The following is a 14,117-nucleotide window of genomic DNA, read 5'->3' on the forward strand; positions in this document are numbered from 1 at the left end:
AAGGGAGTCAGGGGTCCGGCGCACCTACCAGCAAGCGACGCACCGGTGGTCGGACATCCTTGACCGCGAGCAGGACCTGCTCCACCTGCTCGGTGTGGAGATCCCTGGCCTTGGTGAGTAGCTACTTAATAACTACTTTGTTTTCTTCTGCTCTGTGTTGTATTGCTAATATATGTTTTTACCGAAGAGCAAGAATGCTGCCAATTCGATTACATCGCAGGTAAATTAACGTTTAAATAGCTTCTGTGATTGCAGGTGCTCACCTGCTCAGTGGCGTTGCTACTATGCCTACTTGTTTGCAACTTTGTGCTCATTTGTCCTGAATATGTATGAGTGTAGAGAGTGCTGGAGAGACTAGAGACTCAAGTCTAGTCCTTCCTTTGTACTCCTGCTGCCACCAAGAAGAAGAGATAGTGATGGATTGATAGGTTCAGGTTGAGTATATTATGACTTGTTATTTGGTCTGCAATCATGATGACGGACTGTGCCTGTCACGTCGTGTGCTGCTGAGTGCTGGCAGTCGTAGTAGAACCTTTTTGTTGTTGGTTTAGTTAGTGATTTACATAACTTTCCAAGTAGACGGTCTGCGAATCCAGCAATACTGTACTAGTATCCTCCTAGGTGACCAGATCAGATAGGTCAATACATGTAGTGCAATTCTTGCTAATTTGTTACCCCGAGATAATTTAGGATTGTGGTCAAAGAAATCAAATATTTCTAAAAAACAATCATCCATTTTGTGTTTATTTCATGAACATCAGCACCTCCCAGGGGCAAGAGGACAGCACCACCCCAGACTCCGGCGGAACAGAGTGGGCAGGAGGAACGGTCCACTGCAGGCTCTTCTGCTGGCCCCAGTAAGTAGTTCTCTTGTTAATATAATTATACTTCCCTAACTCTATTTTTTACAAAATAGTCTTTGATCTACTTGTACACTGTTTCTACATTCTTATCCTGCTTCTCTACCATCACTCTCTGTGCTTCTACTATTTACTATTATTTCTGAGTCGGTCTGTGTAGGTAGCTAAGCTTGCCTAGTCAGCAAACGGTGTTACACAAAACTCTGAGGCGGGGCGTGGCTTGGACGCCGAGGAAGATGGCGGTTTAGAGCGTCTCTCCTCCCGTCACGAGCGTCTTTACCTGGAATTGGAACGCCTTTATGTGCCTACAGCTGGGATGTGACCGAAGATTCAAGCATCGGATCACTCCCTGACTGTAATGAGCTGACCTGCGTGTCCGGGGCTATAGCGGATCGAGAGCTGCACCGAGTGAGGCTTCGGACGTCCATGGCGGCAGCGCGACTGAGGGAAGGAAAACGGAGCGCGCCGTGAGCTCCTGCGGAGCGCAGCGGAAAACCCGACAACATAAGAGGGACTGAAGTAGGTGGGCACGTCTACAGAAATTAGCGCACCGGGGCAGACAGCTGAAGTTACCGATCGCGTGAGTACAGTGCGATCGGCCATGCCGAGACTTCCCTAACCTTTACCAAGATGGCGGCCGCCACTCGGTAATGCCTGGAAGACCGAGGCAAAGTATCTTCCCTCATTAACTCTGCCCAAATCAGCCGGTTTTGATGCCAGGCGAGCATTGCTGGAAACCAATCCGACATGTGGGGAAGAAATTAGCCACACACTCCAGAACTGGTCAGGGGGAGATGAATGTTGCTACGCTGTGTACCTGGAGTGCATACCATTAATCTACAAAGCATTCCCTAAAGGTTACAATGCACGAACTGCTCACGTTGTCTCATCACACATGAACACTGTCGCTCACGTTGTCTGATGATATGTCCATGAAGGCTTAAGTCTGCTGAAACGAACACCTGGATTGCTTGACATCAACTCACAGTGGGCTCCCTAATGCTCCAGTCTCAACAATCACCACGTGCACTTAATGAATGAATAGATGGGACGCTCTGTTCCTCAGATGCCTTTTGCGAAGTGTTATTACTATCAGTGACCTGGTTTCTGGCTGACCAATCTCCTATTTAGGCTAGTGCTGTCTATTTTGCGCCGCATGAGTGCCGAAGGGGAGCTTTCAAGTCGCTGCCTAAACTTCTAAGCATCCCAGAAAAGGATCAAGTGGTCGCAATGGATACCAAAGATCAGGGAACCCTTAAGAGACTTAAATCAGACCACTCGAACCCGGGATCACCAAACAAACCAAAGAAAGTTACTCCGGACGCACTAGACATGATATTGAATAGGCTAGACGAAGTGAAGGACCTAGCCAAGGTCACTAAGGAGGAAGTGGTGGCAATCCGTCAAGATATCCGAGATACTAATGCGCGCTTAACAGAAACAGAATCCCGGATCAGTCGCCTGGAAGACATAGAGGTTAAAACTTCAACGGCTCTGAAACACCTACACATCTCCTCTGACCAGACAACTAGACGACTGGCCGAGTTGGAAGACAGGAACAGGAGGGGGAACCTGCGCATTTTTGGAATTCCGGAAGGGTCAGAAGAATCGGAAAGTTCATGCATTAAGTTCTTGGAATCCTGGTTCACTAAAGCCACGAACATGACCTTTACAAACCCTCTTGAATTTGACAGAGCGCATAGAGTTCCAGGAAGAATCACTAAAACGCAGAGAGGACCAAGGCCCATTGTATGTAAACCATTACGCTACCAACACGTGGAGCAAATCCTAGCCTTCGTGCGAAAGCACAACCATATTCTGTGGAAAGACACCAAGGTATACATCTCTCAAGACTACAGTAAAGAGACCGTGGAAATAAGGAAGGCCTTCCTTGCCCTACGTCCGCAGCTGTCAGTGAAGGGATACCAATTTGGGTTTGTGGGCCCAGCGAAGTACAGGGTGACAATACGAGGATCGTCTCACTACTTCACGGACCCTATGAAGCTCAAACGTATGCTTGAAGACGTGGAAGAACGAGATATGGAACGCGACATGGAAACTAATAACCCGAATGGTCTAACAGCCTCGGCTTCAGCTTCAGGATACAAATGAACACGTCTGGGTTTTAGTACTCCCATCAAGCTCTCTATGCTCTGTTCATGTTAAAAGTCTAATGGTCTTGTCTGTTGCTAGGTTACTGAAAAAGTAAGGACAAGTCCCAAAGTAAACACTCGTGTGTGATAGGCCCAGTTGTGTGTATGCCGTATATCTCAAATGATTCTACCAGACATATGGACATCTGAGATTCAAAAAATAACAATAATGTTACCCATGTGAGTTAAAAACAGACACTTTATTCACAATCATTAAAACAATGTTTATACCCAAGTAAATATACAATGTTAAAAATGTTTACAAATGGATTCACGCAATTCCATATTCAATAAAAGAACAGTTATACAATAAACACAAATTATAAAAAAGTAAAAATTGTTGTAGATGTCTACTCTACAAAAAGAATTTTCTCCTATTTACATAAATGGTTCATTGTTTGTATCTTTTCTGTTACAAGACTTGGGGCTTGGGGTAATATACATGTCACATGGTAATTTTTTATTAACTCAAGAGGTATGGGATTCATCCTTTTCTGTTACAGAAGGACTTGAGACATAACTGGCATTACACATGGGGCTTTAAAAAGTAGTGAATGGTGATTACCCTTCCTACGTCAGAGAGAAGAATTCTATTACAGGACAGGAGGCTTCAGATTATGCTTCTCAATCTTTACTGCATAAAACACAGCAGCCAATGAAAATGTATATTTTCAGTAAACATTAACAATAAACTTCATTACCCATGAACACCCATGAGTATAGGCACGCCCCCACAGTCCATAAGAACCCCTTGCGTGCTCCCATCATCCTCTTTCTTTGCTGCTCACAAGCCAGAGTTAAGTGTACCTTCCCTGTCCCCTCACTCTGCTTGTCGTTTTGGGGGTGTCTTGGGAGAAGTGTATGTATTAACTGACTAATGCGGGTGGTTCCGCTTATAGATTGAGGACTGGGGTGCTCTCTGGTGTGATTTATATTTAGTTTGTGTGATTTTGGCAGGTTCGAGCGCTCACCTTGCGCTTCCTTGATTGGGCCGTCTTCTTCCAGGGGCTGCTCCCGTGGTGGAGCGAGCGCCTGTCAGCGCGCGGCTTCCGCTGGGGAGTGCGCGACTTTCAGCGCGTGTTTTCACGGTCTTTGGCCGGCGAGGGGCATTCCGCTTGCATCACTGGGGCCCGGTACCGGCTGCCTGAGGGCGCGCGGAGGCTTCCCTAATGCGCCCTGCGTTCAGGCCGGGTGGCTCACGGCCGACGCGCGCGCCCAGAAACGCTGACCATTTGGGCTGGTTTTTAGTTGGATTTGGTCGCGTTTTGGGCGGCGCGCCTCGGCACGTCTCCCTGGCTTTCTAGAACGCGCGTTTTGCGCGTTCTACACACCGGTTTGCCTCTCGTTTGATCGCCTGTGCTGGGTGTGTTATTTTGAGCGTCCAGAGTGAGCACACGCTCTCTAGATTAAGGACCTTGGCCACTGGCTTTATTGATTACAGCTTTGCTGAGGGGGTTTGGGTACAGTTGGTAATATTTACTAGTTGTGTGCAGTGGGCTGACCCCCCCCACCACCCCCATATACTGCCAGGGTTGTTTCCCTGTTCTCTTATTATTTCAACACCATGGAAGAATGGGTTCAGTACCCTGAAGATGGAGAGGCAGATGGGGAGGTAACTAATGAAGGGCAGCAGGAGGCTGTCCTCGAGGATAACATTGTAGAAGCCTTGGATGCCTCGGTCCAAGCTTCAGTGGATAAGGCCTTGGACCGGAAGGTCCCCCAGACTGTGCAGCAGGCACTGGCAGTGGCCCTACGCCCCATTCAAAAGCAATTGAAAGGCTTTGCTAAGCGCCATGGGTATGGGAAGCGCAAGCAGCAGAAACGCGATGTTCCCTCTACCTCGGCTTCAGTCCCTGAGGAGCGGCAAATGTGGCCGCATGCGCAGTCCTTAGCTGCCCTGCCGGTCAAAGATGTCCCTAGCCAGCCGCGTTCTGGAGGCAAGGCTACTAGTAAGCGCCTGGTGGTGGTGGACACGGATACCACCACCACCACGAATACAGATACCAATACGGATACTGATACTTCGGAGGAGCAACCTCCGCCCCCTAAGAAGGCCAGGCCGGCTCCCAAAGTGGAGGATAAGACCCCTAAGGCCTTTCACTTCGATCCTTCGGATATTGTTCACCCTCGGTCTTCGGACTGGGTTCCTCCACCTGATGTGTCGGATTATATTCATGACCACCTCCGGAAGAGCTTCACCCGGGAGGTGCGCAACCGGCTGCGGTCGGAGTGCCCGCGTCCTGATATTCCGGACTGCGTCGCTGACACGCCGGAAATAGACGCAAGTATGCTGACATTCCTTAAAAATTTTTCAAAGGATCCTAGAAGAGGGCTTGACAGGGCCTGGCGGGGCTGTCAGGACAAGATGCTCGATGTCATAGGGCCCCTAGCGAAGATCCTAGAAATGGCCTTGGCGGCCAAACAAGGGGCGAATCCAGTGGATCCTGACATCCTGGCGGAATGGACTCAGCGCGTCATTTGTTTCCTGGGCAATGCGAATTACGCTGTTTCTTCGGAGCGGCGCAAGTCCTTGCTGATGCGCATGGATAGCAATTTAACGGAGCTGGCGGAGGCAGAACCGGGCCCTCTGGCCGGGGGGTGTCTCTTTGGAGACAGGTTCGTGAAGGATGTCACCAAGTATGTAGGCACCTTCACCGCATTGGATAAGGCCCAGAGTGGTATTAAACGAGCCCTAACGCAGGGTGTTTTCAACAGGGCCGGGCGAGGCGGGGGTCGCTCGTCAGGCCGAGGGTTCCAGAGAGGCTCCCAGAGAGGTGATTTTGGCCGTGGCCGCGGCGAGTGGGACTCTACCCGCGGAGGAACCTTCTACCCATCGAGAAGAGGCTTCAACAAAGGCCGTTTCCAGTCGGGAAACAACAGGGCGAATTTCAAGGCCCATCAAAGTTCCGGTGAGTCTGACAGATGTGTCTTTCCTTCCTTTGGGGGGTCGCACGCAACATTGCCTGCCTCAGTGGCGAGTGTTGACCCAGGATGTTTGGGTCTTGCAGACTGTTCAGGGATTCAGGCTGGATTTCTACTCCCAGCCGGCGCAAGCGTTTCCCCCGCCACCTCTCCATTTTTCCCAACTAGATCACAGTTTTATAGAGGCAGAGGTGGCAGACTTGCTGAGGAAGGGCGCGATCGCTTTTTGTCAGAGAAGTCCTCGCGGCTTCGCCAGCAATGTCTTTCTGGTCCAAAAGAAGGGAGGTGGCAACAGGCTTGTACTCAACCTCAGAGATTTCAACCAGCATCTGGTGTACAACCATTTCAAAATGGAGGGTATCCACATGTTAGCGGATTTGTTACAAGAAGGAGATTGGTTAGTGCGATTAGATCTGAAAGATGCTTATCTTTCTATTCCAATTTTTCCTCCACACCGCAGATTCCTGCAGTTTCAGTGGAACGGCCGGTGGTACGAGTATTTAGCTCTTCCTTTCGGTCTCTCCTCGGCTCCCTGGTGTTTCACCAAGGTAATGAAACCAGTGGTAGCCTTCCTCAGGGAGAGGGGAGTGCGCATGATCATTTACCTAGACGACATTCTGATCATGGCGCAGGACAGGTCAGTGTTGCAGCAACACTTGACCATGACTATTTCCTTGTTGCAAAGCCTGGGGTTTGTGATAAATCTAGCGAAGTCAGTGGTGACCCCGGCTCAGGTGATAGATTTTCTGGGGTTCACGGTCAACTCCCTCACGGCGCAGCTGCTTCTTCCACAAGCGAAGTTGAGGGACCTGAAGAAGGAGATCAGGAAACTACTGGACAGTCAATTGGTCTCGCTCAGAACCCTGGCCAGGATTGTAGGAGTCCTGGCGTCATCTATCCAGGCGATATTTCCAGGTCCTTTGCACTACAGAGCCCTCCAACGTCTGAAGATCAGACACCTTCAGAAGGGTCTCTCGTATACGGACTCGGTTCCGCTTACGGACGAGGTTCGGCACGAACTCCAATGGTGGCTAGGCCACGTGGATGCCTGGAACGGCAGAGCGATCTTCGGGTCGCGACCAGATGTGGTAATCGAGTCGGACGCCAGCAGATGGGGCTGGGGCGCGCGCTGTGGAGAGGTTTCCACAGGCGGCAGATGGTCATCTCAGGATCTGGAACTTCACATAAACTGTTTGGAATTACTGGCAGGATCGTTCGCGGTCCGCACGTTATCCCCGAAGCAGACATCATGTTGCATCCTCCTGCGCCTGGACAATGTGTCCGCAGTGAGGTATATCAACAAGTTGGGCGGCACGAGGTCGTCTCTTCTTGTCCAGATAGCCAAAGAGTTTTGGCATTACTGTCTACAGAACCAGATATCAGTCATAGCGGAGTACATCCCGGGTCAGGCCAACCAAGTGGCAGACTGGCATTCCAGACACTTGAGGGATTACAGCGACTGGAAGCTGCTTCCCCAGGTCTTTCTCTGGTTACAGGCGATTTGGGGTCCTTTTCAGACGGACCTGTTCGCATCCAGGTTGACGTATCAACTTCCCCGGTTCTTCAGCTGGAGACCGGATCCGATGGCAACGGCGACGGACGCATTTCTCCAGGATTGGTCGGTGGGGACCCAGTATGCATTTCCCCCCTTCCTGTTGATTCCCAGAGTAATGACTCATGTGATACGGCAAGCGGCGGAAATTGTCATGGTGACTCCGTGGTGGACATCACAAGCGTGGTTTCCCAAGTTGTTGCAGTGGAGCTGCGACCGCCCCCGGCTACTGCCGGATTTGAAGTGGTTGTTGCAGGGCCCTCGTCAGGAACAGCACCCGTTGCTGTTGGAGGGCAGGTTATCCCTGATGGCATGGAGGCTTTCAGGGAACAGTGGCAAATGCCAGGAATTTCGGACAAGGCTGCTGACTTTATCAAGCAGGCTTGGGCACCTTCCACCAGGAAGCGATACTCCGCTGCCTGGAAGAACTGGGTGGATTGGTGCATGGGACGACGTCTGGATCCCGTGGGGGCAGGATTACCCCAAGTGTTGAACTTTCTATCCGAGAAGGCGGCAGGAGGCCTAGCGTATCGTTCGGTCAACAACTTTCGCTCAGCCATCTCGGCGGGGCATGCCCTGGTGGATGGTAAACCAGTAGGCATGCATCCGGTTGTTTGTAAGTTGTTGAAAGGCATCAGGGTGGCCAATCCTCCCAAACCCAAGTATACGGGTTTGTGGGATGTCTCAGTGGTGATTTCTTTGCTCGACAGATGGCCGGTTAATTCTCTCCTGTCTCGGAAGCAATTGTGGGCTAAATTAGCCATGTTGCTTTGTCTATCCTCTTGCAGAAGATCTTCAGATGTCAGAGCGCTCGACGTAACAGGTAGAGTGTTTACCCCGGAAGGGGTTTCTTTTCATATTACAGGTCGTACTAAAACGATGTCTCGACATATATCTTATAATGCTTTTCCTGACAATGAAAAACTATGTGTGGTCCATTGTTTGAAGACCTACGAGGAATGTACTAAGGCCTTGCGGCCGCAGGGCTGTTCACAATTATTGATTTCTATTCAAAAGCCCTTTAAACCAGTGGCGGCTGCCACTATTGCTAGATGGCTTCGGTTCATTATGAAGGAAGCTGGTGTTGATACAAATGTTTTTGGTGCTCATTCAGTTAGAGGCGCGATGGCGTCCAAGTCATATGGTTTAGGATCCAGTATCCAAGATATTATGCATTGTGCAGATTGGTCCTCTGATTCAACGTTTAAGACGTTTTATTACAAGCCGGTGGGAGATATTACTTCTGTGGTATTTAAACAGCGTTAAACTAGCATAATCTGAAGCCTCCTGTCCTGTAATAGAATCAAAAATTTGCTAGCATTCGCGACAAGAATTTTCAATTCTATTAAGGACAAGGAGGCGAGGATTATCCCACCCGGCTTAATGTACTGTATGTATTAAGCTTACCCACCCTTTTATGCAAGAATTACGGGGTGTTGTTTCCTTTATTTCAGGATCGGATAAGAAGTCGGATTAATCGGCTCCGGAGATCAGGATGTTCCGCCTGAAGATGTTCTTCCACGTTGGAGGATTGTGACTGTTCAAGTTTTGTTGGACTTGTTTCGCCTCAAAGAAAGAGGATGATGGGAGCACGCAAGGGGTTCTTATGGACTGTGGGGGCGTGCCTATACTCATGGGTGTTCATGGGTAATGAAGTTTATTGTTAATGTTTACTGAAAATATACATTTTCATTGGCTGCTGTGTTTTATGCAGTAAAGATTGAGAAGCATAATCCTCGCCTCCTTGTCCTTAATAGAATTGAAAATTCTTGTCGCGAATGCTAGCAAATTTTTGATTCTCTGGGAACATACCTGTGGAAACAGTTTACTTCACACAAATCCGTTTTTTTCAATTTACTCGGGTTTGTGGTTCCAGGATAGTTCGGGTTTTATAGGTCATCTGGTGTCATAAATTCCAGATAGATCAACCTTAAACAAATGAAATCGATCTTGTAACTTTATGCAAAAAAGACAAGGACTGGATAATCAATACTCAGTTCTGTCCCCAATTACCTTAATCCATCAGGCGGTTTCTTTAGTCGGAGGAACTGGAGGGGGGCCACCGTATTTTGTTATATTAAAAACCACTATGGATTAGAAATAACAACAAAAAAAACAACATTTGTAGTCCCCTGGTGTTTTTGTTGGTCATAAAGATTTAGCCATACAGGTTCCTTTACTGACTAATGTTTTTGCATTACAAGAAAGGGGGTCAATTGATTGTATTGATAAAACTCACCACAAAATAGGGGGTTAATCGTCCCTTCAATGCAGAGCCACTGGATGCCTTCAATTGAATCCACGGTGTCGGTGCACTTGTTTTATCATTAAAATTAGCCTGGAGGTTCCTTATTTCCCTCGGTGCTGTGTAGAGTTAAATGAAACACACAGTCTTAGTGTATGTTTGTTTATTATTGCTCCCTAGTTTAATTAAGCTGTCTTCATATATTTAGACGCCTGGAGTACGTTCTGTTCCGCCCGTTTTTATAACATGGGGTCAGTTAGTTATATTATATTCTATTTATGCGAAGTAATACTAAATGCTCATTGTTTTTGGGAACAAAAACAAAACAAACACATAGACCAACCCATAATATTTTTTTCAATTGCATTTTGGTCTATTTTTTCATTTTATATTTTTTTCTTTTATATTTACTCTTAACCCATTCTATATTATCTCCTCTCGTTCTATTTCTCTTTTAGTTACCTAACTGATGCTCTACCTAACTTAGACACTCTCTGCAGTGAGCATACGAGCGGCACTTACCTATCGAATAAAAAGCGGCCTCCCTGCTCCCCTCTCAGTCCTGATCTCCGTCTCCGTCTTTCAGCCAGTGTTGTAAATGGCAACACCGAGCGGCTTCCTTTTAAAGGATCGAGCTTGGCGGGAAGCGGGATAATTGTGCTCGTTAGTCAATTAAGGCTTTTTTTACTTTTTTATAATTTGTGTTTATTGTATAACTGTTCTTTTATTGAATATGGAATTGCGTGAATCCATTTGTAAAAATTTTTAACATTGTATATTTACTTGGGTATAAACATTGTTTTAATGATTGTGAATAAAGTGTCTGTTTTTAACTCACATGGGTAACATTATTGTTATTTTTTGAATCTCAGATGTCCATATGTCTGGTAGAATCATTTGAGATATACGGCATACACACAACTGGGCCTATCACACACGAGTGTTTACTTTGGGACTTGTCCTTACTTTTTCAGTTATTCCTCCTTGTCCCTTACCAGTAAGGAGGCCTCCCTCTTTTTTGATTTGCTTAAACACATATGTTGCTAGGTTACTACATGATGAGGTCTCAAGTTTACGGAAGCCCTCTTGCACTGGAAACTCTATGGTACCCTGAAATATGGCGTAAGGGGTTGAACTAAAGCTCAGGAAGTTTCTTCACTTTACTTCTCTCGTTTTGATTTGGCGTGGACCTGCTATTACTGGTCTAAACTTTTTTGAATTGAGCAGACTCGCTTCGTTGACTCCACTGAGGTGGTGGACGGTGAGATATAAATTCCAACGTATTGCTTAACTCCAGACTCCGGTACACTGGCAGGTTACTCGGAGTAGACCGGATTTCGCTCCGGCAGCATTGAAACTCTCTGTTCAAGGGAATGATTGTTGATCATCTATTGTTTTTGCTTAGGTTATTCACCGCTGATGCGTTGACTTAGAAACTGCTAACCATTACGAGCCTTTAATGAAGGATATGATGCTATAATATCTTACAATGGGCCATGTTGTTGTATTATCAAATTTCTGTTCGATAACCATAGCCTAGTGGGCGCTCAGGAATTTTTCCGATTTATAAGGAACATACAGTGGAAGCGTGCTATTGATTGCATGTTGGCTCAGCCACACCATTTCATCGTTCCGCTGCTTGCGTAATGTTTGTATGCACTTTGTGTTATGCATAATAGTTCCAATATCTGTACATGACTAGTTTAGACGGGAGGGTTACTGCGGTTTTCCTCACGTCGCCATGCTTCTGTACTACAGTTGGGGTGGGTGGGGTGGGGGACTGTGGGGGATTGGGGGGGATGGGTGTTGTGTTTTATGGTCCGTATTATTTTCTCTTCTTTTTCCTTCATTCTATTCCACTTTTCTTCTTCTACTTTCCGTGCCACTTCTCTCTCTTCTCTCTCTTCTTTCTCTTCCTTCTCTTCTGGTCTGTCTCTTTATTCTTGATTGGGCAAGTTGTATCATGCATATGATGTGTTTGTATACTTGTACTCAGGCCACTCATGCTATATCTCTAGGCACCCGAATGTGTATTCATGACTGTCGACCGTTTTCCATCATATGGAGCAAAACAGTGTGTTCTTTACATAATACACCGTGTAAGATGTCTTTCCTTGGTTCTCATGGAATAACCATGATACATATACTACTGTAAATGTCACATCCACCACTGTCCACTCCACTTGGTACAACCTCACTTGACCGATTGAAAATTCTGTCCATGAATGTTAAGGGTCTGAATCAGCCCGTTAAAAAACAAAAGATATTAGACTATCTGCGTAGGCAGAAGGGGGACATTGTTCTGCTGCAAGAGACCAAACTAGATGCTAAACAATTCCACACCCTGCGCAACAAGTTTTATTCGGAGGTTGTAGGATCTAGTGCACTCGGTAAAAAGAATGGAGTTCTGGTTTTATTGTCAAAAAAGTCCAAGGTAGAATTACTGTCATCCTCATCAGATGAAAAAGGTCGCTGGGTCACGGTGAAACTCTCTAAGGATAACACGGAATTCTTTGTCACTAATGTTTACGCACCTAACACTAATGATTTAGAATTTTGGCAGGATTTAGTCAAGCAGATTGCAACGATACCCGATACGGCGGTACATATAATTGGGGGTGATTTTAATCTTCCACTTGACCCAGCCTTAGATAGGGATTCTAAGTGTGCATTCAAACCCAACAAGTCGCATAATGCCTTCATTAAATTATGTCAACAATTTCATTTAATTGATGCTTGGAGAATACAAAACCCTACAGATAGGGATTACACATTTTACTCTTCCCCTCACGATTCATTCTCCCGCATTGACTACATTTTCATTACACAAAATGGCGTCGCAAGGATAGAGGATACATCAATTGAACCAAGGGTACTGTCGGACCACTCATGCATATCTCTATCCATCAGTAACACTAAACCATCACCTAAACAAACGTCTTGGAGATTCAATGAAGAAATCCTACACAAAGAACAATATAGAGCTGAAATTCTGGCAGCTATTAGATCTTATTTGGAGATTAATGCGAGAGGGGACACTTCAGACCTAGTGCGATGGGAGGCTCTAAAAAGTACAATAAGGGGGGTGTGCATCAAAATCCGTTCAGCAATGAACAGAAATTGTAATGCAAAGCTGGAAGGGCTGGAGGCTGAGATAGCTGCCCTAGAGAACAAACACCAAATGACAAGGGACCGGGAAACGCTAAATATCATGACCAACAGGAAATACGAATATAACAAGCTAGTGAGCGAAAGGGCGGGGGTATGGCTGGATAGGAAGCGAAGGTTTAAGCTATGTGAATCTAATAAAGCCGGTAAGAGCCTGGCGGCATACTTAAAATTCAAAGTGCAAAAGAATGCTATTAATGTTATCAGGGATTCGGCGGGGGTTGCTCACTCGGACCCCCAAAAAATTACTGAGGTCTTTAAAGACTTCTACGAGGACTTATATGCTAAAAACGAATTGGTAGCTGGAGATAAGATTCAGGAATACCTACAGGAGTGTGATTTACCAAAGTTAAAACCTGAACAACAACTTAGTCTTAATGAGCCGATCTCAGCTAAAGAGGTGCAAACAGCGATCAGGGGATTGAAATGTGGGAAAGCACCGGGCCCGGATGGCTTTACGGCCAAATTTTATAAAAGCTTTGCAACAGATTTGGTTAATCCTCTTTTGAACCTCTTTCATGAATTTACGGAGTCGGGGGAGGTGAAGGGCACGTTGGCAGAAGCGACCATTGCAGTTCTGCCTAAGGACGGCAAAGACCCGTCATTACCAAAGAATTATAGGCCGATTTCCCTGATTGATCTAGATTGTAAAGTGCTAGCCATGATCTTGTTAGCCCGGTTGCAAAAAGTCCTTCCTACCCTCGTACACCCGTCTCAAGCGGGTTTCTTAAAACATAGACTGTCTAGTGACAACACTAGAGTACTAGCCCATGCCCTAGAGAAAGCAAAACTCCTGAAAACTCCCACGGTAGCTGTCACACTAGATGCGGAAAAAGCCTTCGACAAGGTAGATTGGTCCTTCTTTGAGGCAGTTTTACACAACTTTAATCTAGGAGAAACGTTTACTAAACTTGTAATGGCTCTGTATGCCGGCCCTACTGCTAAGGTCAGAGCGGGTGGCTCTTTCTCTTCCTCTTTTTGTTTAAAACAAGGGACGAGACAAGGTTGCCCGTTATCACCATCTCTGTTCTTACTAGCAATAGAACCCTTCCTGTGGAATATTAGACATAATGACGCCATTGCTGGGGTCCCATTTGATGACTGTACTGTGAAATTGACTGCATACGCTGATGATGTGCTGATACTGACGGAAAAAGCTGACGAGGCTATCCCGGCCTTGATGAACACAATTGAGGGGTTTTCTAGAGTCTCAGGAT

This window comes from Lissotriton helveticus, chromosome 6, assembly GCF_964261635.1.
Source record: "Lissotriton helveticus chromosome 6, aLisHel1.1, whole genome shotgun sequence".
Taxonomy (NCBI): Eukaryota; Metazoa; Chordata; class Amphibia; order Caudata; family Salamandridae; genus Lissotriton; species Lissotriton helveticus.